Below are 7500 nucleotides of genomic sequence, written 5' to 3'. Positions count from 1 at the left end.
GGGCCCCGGATGGAGCTCCTGAACACAGACAAGCAAGGGGAGGCTCCCCGGGCACATCGGAACCCCTTTCCGGGCCCTTGGCAGTGCGGCAGGCTGGGAGACAGGGCCCAGGGCCTGAGCACCCGACCCGGGGCCCGCCCGGGCCCCTGGACCCAGCCGGGGCTCCCAAGCCCGGAGGCGCATGGGACGCCTCCCCGGTCCCTCCGGACCCCGTCCCGGGCACCCTGCCACGCAGCAGGACCAAGGACAGAGCCCGGGGTGGGGAGGCCGCCCTCCCCGGGCCCTCAGGGGCCCTAGCCACTGCTCCTGAACCCAGCCAAGCAAGGGGAGGCTCCCCGGGCACACCGGAACCCCTTCCCGGGCCCTTGGCAGTGCGGCAGGCTGGGAGACAGGGCCCAGGGCCGGAGAAACCAACCCGGGGCCCGGCCGGGCCCCTGGACGCAGCCGGGGCTCCCAAGCCCGGAGGTGCATGGGACGCCTCCCCGGTCCCTCCGGACCCCGTCCCGGGCACCCTGCCACGCAGCAGGACCAAGGACAGAGCCCGGGGTGGGGAGGCCGCCCTCCCCGGGCCCTCAGGGGCCCTAGCCACTGCTCCTGAACCCAGCCAAGCAAGGGGAGGCTCCCCGGGCACATCGGAACCCCTTCCCGGGCCCTTGGCAGTGCGGCACGCTGGGAGACAGGGCCCAGGGCCGGAGAAACCGACCCGGGGCCCGGCCGGGCCCCTGGACGCAGCCGGGGCTCCCAAGCCCGGAGGTGCATGGGACGCCTCCCCGGTCCCTCCGGACCCCGTCCCGGGCACCCTGCCACGCAGCAGGACCAAGGACAGAGCCCGGGGTGGGGAGGCCACCCTCCCCGGGCCCTCAGGGGCCCTAGCCACTGCTCCTGAACCCCGCCAAGCAAGGGGAGGCTCCCCGGGCACACCGGAACCCCTTCCCGGGCCCTTGGCAGTGCGGCAGGCTGGGAGACAGGGCCCAGGGCCGGAGAAACCGACCCGGGGCCCGGCCGGGCCCCTGGACGCAGCCGGGGCTCCCAAGCCCGGAGGTGCATGGGACGCCTCCCCGGTCCCTCCGGACCCCGTCCCGGGCACCCTGCCACGCAGCAGGACCAAGGACAGAGCCCGGGGTGGGGAGGCCGCCCTCCCCGGGCACTCAGGGGCCCTAGCCACTGCTCCTGAACCCAGCCAAGCAAGGGGAGGCTCCCCGGGCACATCGGAACCCCTTCCCGGGCCCTTGGCAGTGCGGCAGGCTGGGAGACAGGGCCCAGGGCCGGAGAAACCGTCCCGGGGCCCGGCCGGGCCCCTGGACGCAGCCGGGGCTCCCAAGCCCGGAGGTGCATGGGACGCCTCCCCGGTCCCTCCGGACCCCGTCCCGGGCACCCTGCCACGCAGCAGGACCAAGGACAGAGCCCGGGGTGGGGAGGCCGCCCTCCCCGGGCCCTCAGGGGCCCTAGCCACTGCTCCTGAACCCAGCCAAGCAAGGGGAGGCTCCCCGGGCACACCGGAACCCCTTTCCGGGCCCTTGGCAGTGCGGCAGGCTGGGAGACAGGGCCCAGGGCCGGTGCACCCGACCCGGGGCCCGGCCGGGCCCCTGGACCCAGCCTGGGCTCCCAAGCCCGGAGGCGCAGGGGAAGCCTCCCCGGGCCCTCCAGGACCCCGTCCCGGGCACCCTGCCACGCAGCAGGACCAAGGACAGCGCCCGGGATGGGGAGGCCGCCCTCCCCTGGACCTCAGCCCTTCCATGTCAGCCCGGCAATCTGGTCGCCCCATTGGAAAGCATTGCGCGCTACTATTGCAAACACATTATCTACCGGACTTGCTCTAGATGGCGCTCCAACATAAGGAATGTACCAACACCTTCCCTACTGGAATCGTGACGAGCAGGAGCCGTCGTTAGCACTGAAGGGGCTAGTATATCAACACTTTCCCTCCTGTTGCGCAGGTTGGAGTTTGAAAAATAGATTGTATTATGCCTTTAGTTTGTGTGTCCTCTAGATCAAGTTGATCTACTGACTTGCGATGCCAAGGCATCTCGCTGTAAAGGAATGCGATGTCACAGCATGCATTTGTGCATTCGAATAGATGGCCGCCTATAACCCCTTCGCTGCGGCGGGTTTTCAAATGGGTTTGGGCATGGAGCTGCCCGGGACCCGTGGAGCCCGTCCTGGGCACTCTGACCTGCTGTTGGCCCGGGGGGAGGACTGCCCGGGACCCGTGGAGCCCGTCCTGGGCACTCTGACAAGCTGTTGGCCCGGGGAAGGGAGCCCCAGACGACCGGGACCCGTGGAGCCCGTCCTGGGCACTCCTGTATGCCGTTGGCCCGGGGAAGGGAGCCCCGGACGTCCGGGTCCCGTGGAACTCGTCCTGGGCACTCTGACATGCCGCTGGCCCGGGGAAGGGTGCCCCGGACGCCCGGGGCCCGTAGCCCGTCCTGGGCACTCTGACAAGCCGTTGGCCCGGGGAAGGGAGCCCTGGACGCCCGGGACCCGTGGAGCCCGTCCTGGACACTCTGGAATGCTTTGGCCCGGGGAAGGGAGCCCCGGACGCCCGGGGGAGGACTGCCCGGGACCCGTGGAACTGGTCCTGGGCACTTTTACATGCCGTCGGCCTGGAGGTGGGTGCCCTGGACGCCCGGGGGAGGCCTGCCCGGGACCCGTGGAGCCCTTCCCGGGTACTTTGCCAATGCCGTTGGCCTCATGGAGATGGTTGCCCCGGACGCGTCCGGGGGAGGCCTGCGCGGGACCCATGGAGCCCGTCCTGGGCATTGAGCCATGCCGTTGGCCTGGAGATGGGAGCCCCGGACGCCCGGGGGAGGACTGCCCGGTACCCGTGGATCCCGTCCTGGGCTCTTTGACATGCCGTCGGCCTGGAGGTGGGAGCCCCGGACGCCCGGGAGCGGGCTGCCCGGGACCCATGGAGCCCGTCCTGGACACTTTGACATGCCGTCGGCCTGGAGGAGGGTGCCCGGGACGCCCGTGGGAAGCCTGGTCGGGACCCGTGGAGCCCTTCCCGGTTACTCTGCCATCCCGTTGGCCTCCTGGAGATGGGTGCCCCGGACGCCCGGGGGAGGTCTGTCCGGGGCCCATGGAGCCCGTCCTGGGCAGTGTGACATGCCGTCGGCCTGGAGGTGGGAGCCCCGGACGCCCGGGGGAGGGCTGCCCGGGACCCATGGAGCCCTTCCCGGTTACTCTGCCATCCCGTTGGCCTCCTGGAGATGGGTGCCCCGGACGCCCGGGGGAGGTCTGTCCGGGGCCCATGGAGCCCGTCCTGGGCAGTGTGACATGCCGTCGGCCTGGAGGTGGGAGCCCCGGACGCCCGGGGGAAGGCTGCCCGGGACCCGTGGAGCCCTTCCCGGTTACTCTGCCATCCCGTTGGCCTCCTGGAGATGGGTGCCCCGGACGCCCGGGGGGAGGTCTGTCCGGGGCCCATGGAGCCCGTCCTGGGCAGTGTGACATGCCGTCGGCCTGGAGGTGGGAGCCCCGGACGCCCGGGGGAAGGCTGCCCGGGACCCGTGGAGCCCTTCCCGGGTACTCTGCCATCCCGTTGGCCTCCTGGAGATGGGTGCCCCGGACGCCCGGGGGGGAGGTCTGTCCGGGGCCCATGGAGCCCGTCCTGGGCAGTGTGACATGCCGTCGGCCTGGAGGTGTGAGCCCCGGACGCCCGGGGGAAGGCTGCCCGGGACCCGTGGAGCCCTTCCCGGGTACTTTGCCATCCCATTGGCCTCCTGGAGATGGGTGCCCCGGACGCCCAGGGGCGGTCTGTCCGGGACACGTGGAGCCCGTCCTGGGCATTGAGCCATGCCGTTGGCCCGGAGAATGGAGCCCCCAGACGCCCGGGGGAGGTGTTGCCCAGGCATATCTCATCTGGTCCCCCGGGCAGAGAACCACCAGCCCTGGAGAGGTGTCCGGGCGCACCCTGCCCCTAGTAATCCGGAGGGAAATTACCCCCCTTTCTTGCAATCCGTGCACGCGAGGTGACAGAGGGGACCCAAGGCGTAAAAGAACCCGACCTCATGGAGCCCTAGCTGGGATCCGGGAGGCGAATGGCACCTCATCGGGACTTCCAGGGAAGCCCAGCCATCTGGTCGCCCCATTGGAAAGCATCGCGGGCGACCAGATGGCCGGGATCGAAAGGACTCCCAGCTCCCCATCCATCCCAAGCCTTCGCGGTGGGGTTCCTGACTTCCTGCCCACGCAAGGCAGGGCTCTTGGACCCCGGCTGGGCCTCAGGCGCAGGTTGGACCACCGGAGCTCCAGGGCCCGGACGACCTGGGGGGAGGAATGCCCGGGACCCGTGGAGCCCGTCCTGGGTACTTTGACATGCCGTCGGCCTGGAGGTGGGTGCCCCGGACGCCCGGGGGAAGCTGCCCGGGACCCATGGAGCCCGTCCTGGGTACTTTGACATTCCGTCGGCCTGGAGGTGGGAGCCCCGGATGCCCGGGGAGAGGTCTGCCCGGGACCCATGGAGCCCGTCCTGGGTACTTTGCCTATGCCGTTGGCCTCATGGAGACGGGTGTCCCAGACGCCCGGGGGAGGACTGTCCCAGACTCATGGAGCCCGTCCTGGGCACTTTGACATGCCGTCTGCCTGGAGGTGGGAGCCCCGGACGCCCGGGGGAGGGCTGCCCGGGACCCATGGAGCCCGACCCGGGCACGCTGCCATGCCGTCAGCCTGGATGGAGCCCCGGACGTCCGGGGTACGAGTGACCGGGACGCATGGAGCCCGTCCTGGGCACTTTTCCGTGCCTTCGGCCTGGAGCCCCCAGACACCCAGGGGAGGGCCACCGTGAAAACCATGGAGCCCGACCCGGGTACTCTGCCATACCGTCAGCCTAGATGGAGCCCCGGACGCCCAGGGGACGAATGCCCGGGACGCATGGAGCCCGTCCTGGGCACTTTTCCATGCATTCGGCCTGGAGCCCCCAGACACCCAGGGGAGGACATCCCTGGAAACCATGGATCACGACCCGGGCACTCTGCCATGCCGTCAGCCTGGATGGAGCCCCGGACGCCCGGGGGATGAATGCCCGGGACGCATGGAGCCTGTCCTGGGCACTTTTCCATGCCGTCAGCCTGGATGGAGCCCCGGACGCCCGGGTGACGACTGCCCAGGAGCCATGGAGCCCGTCCTGGGCAATTTGACATGCGGTTGGCCTGGAGGAAGGAAGCCCCGGGTGGCCTAGGGAGGTGTTGCCCAGGCATAGCCCATCTGGTCCCCATGGCAGAGAACCGCCAGCCTCGGAGGGGTGTCCGGGCGTACCCTTCTCCCTAGTAATCTGGAGGAAAATTACCCCCTTTTCTTGTAATCTGTGCACGCGAGGTGACAGAGGGGACCCAAGGCGCGAATGTACCCGACCTCCTGGAGCCCTCGCTGGGATCCGGGCGGCGAATGGCACCTCATCGGGACTTCCAGGGAAGTTCGGCCATCTGGTCGCCCTTATAGGAAAGCGTTGCGGGCGACCAGATGCCCGAGGGGATCCGGGCGACCAGATGGCCGAGGGAATCTGGGCGATCAGATGGCTGGACACGGAAGTGAAGCCGCCTGGACTCTCCCGACCCTGTCCCTGTCCCCGTCCCCGTCCCGGGACGAAGGCCCGGGACGCATGGAGCCCGTCCTGGGCACTTTTCCATGCCTTCGGCCTGGAGCCCCCAGACACCCAGGGGAGGACCACCGTGAAAACCATGGAGCCCGACCCGGGCACTCTGCTATACTGTCAGCCTGGATTGAGCCCCGGACGCCCGGGGGACGAATGCCCGGGACGCATGGAGCCCGTCCTGGGCACTTTTCCATGCCTTCGGCCTGGAGCCCCCAGACACCCAGGGGAGGACCACCGTGAAAACCATGGAGCCCGACCCGGGCACTCTGCCATACCGTCAGCCTGGATGGAGCCCCGGACGCCCGGGGGACGAATGCCCGGGACGCATGGAGCCCGTCCTGGCCACTTTTCCATGCCGCCGGGGTGGATGGAGCCCCGGGCGCCCAGGGGACGACTGCCCAAGAGCCATGGAGCCCGTCCTGGGCAATTTGACATGCCGTCGGCCTGGCGGAAGGAAGCCCCGGGTGGCCTAGGGAGGTGTTACCCAGGCATAGCCTATCTGGTCCCCATGGCAGAGAACCACCAGCCTTGGAGGGGTGTCTGGGCGTACCCTGTCCCTAGTAATCCGGAGGGAAATTACCCTCCTTTCTTGTAAACTCTGCACGCGAGGTGACAGAGGGGACCCAAAGCCTGAAAGTACCCGGCCTCCTGGAGCCCTCGCTGGGATCTGGGAGGCGAATGGCACCTCATCGGGACTTCCAGGGAAGTTCGGCCATCTGGTCGTCGATTTGTCGAGCCCTGGGAGAGAACTGGGGCTCGGCAGGGCCAGGGTGCCAGCAGGTCCCAGTCTGCCAGGTAACCAGGTCTGGGGATATGCTGCCCATGCGCTGCCGGGGCCCGGGCATGACCTCCGGTGGGCCCTCAGGTGCGTCAGTCTGGCACGGGGAGGCTCTGAACCTGCTTGGCTGGGGCCAGGGCTCCACAAATCCACTCGCCCGCTCGACCGGGGCCTAAACGGCGTCCTGCTCATGGCGGGCTTGGGGCTTAGCTTCCAAACCCTACCCCCAGGCCAGGGAGAGCCTCTGCAGGCCCCGATGGACCCCAGCACCCGGAACCTCAGCTGGATTGCAGGACGGGGGCTCCAGCACCCCGGGACCTGCCGGACAGAGTTAAAGCCCCGGGCCCGGTCCCATGTTCCGAACCCTAGCCAGGCCGGGGAATGCCTCCCCAGGCCCAGAGGGATCCTAGCGCCCAGGCCCTCGACTGGCTTGCAGGACAGGGGGCTCCAGCACCCTCGGGGCCTGCCAGATGGAGTTCAAGCCCCGGGCCAGGTCCCAGCTTCCAAACCCTAGCCAGGCTGGGGAGAGCCTCCCCGGGCCCCGGTGGAGCCCCGTCCCCAGCGCCTGGACCCTCTGGTGGCCTGCGGGACGGGGGGCTTGCACACCCCGGGGCCGGCCGGCCGGCCGGAGCTCAAGCCCCGGGCCCGGTCCCACCATCCGAACCCTATCCAGGCTGGTGTGAGCCTCCCCGGGCCCCGGTGGAGCCCAGTCCCCAGCGCCCGGACCCTCTGGTGGCCTGCGGGACGGGGGGCTCGCGCACCCCGGGGCCGGCCGGCGCTCAAGCCCCGGGCCCGGTCCCACCTTCTGAACCCTAGCCAGGCTGGGGAGAGCCTCCCCGGGCACTGGTGGAGCCCCGTCCCCAGCGCCCGGACCCTCTGGTGGCCTGCGGGACGGGGGGCTCGCGCACCCCAGGGCCGGCCGGCCGGAGCTCAAGCCCCGGGCCCGGTCTCACCTTCCGAACCCTATCCAGGCTGGGGAGAGCCTCCCCGGGCCCCGGTGGAGCCCCGTCCCCAGCGCCCGGACCCTCTGGTGGCCTGCGGGACGGGGGGGCTCGCGCACCCCGGGGCCGGCCGGCGCTCAAGCCCCGGGCCCGGTCCCACCTTCCGAACCCTAGCCAGGCTGGGGAGAGCC

Source organism: Lissotriton helveticus, chromosome 4_1 (genome assembly GCF_964261635.1).
Source record: "Lissotriton helveticus chromosome 4_1, aLisHel1.1, whole genome shotgun sequence".
Lineage (NCBI taxonomy): Eukaryota > Metazoa > Chordata > Amphibia > Caudata > Salamandridae > Lissotriton > Lissotriton helveticus.
The sequence above is the reverse complement of the archived record's forward strand: the minus strand, read 5'-3'. Positions refer to the sequence as shown.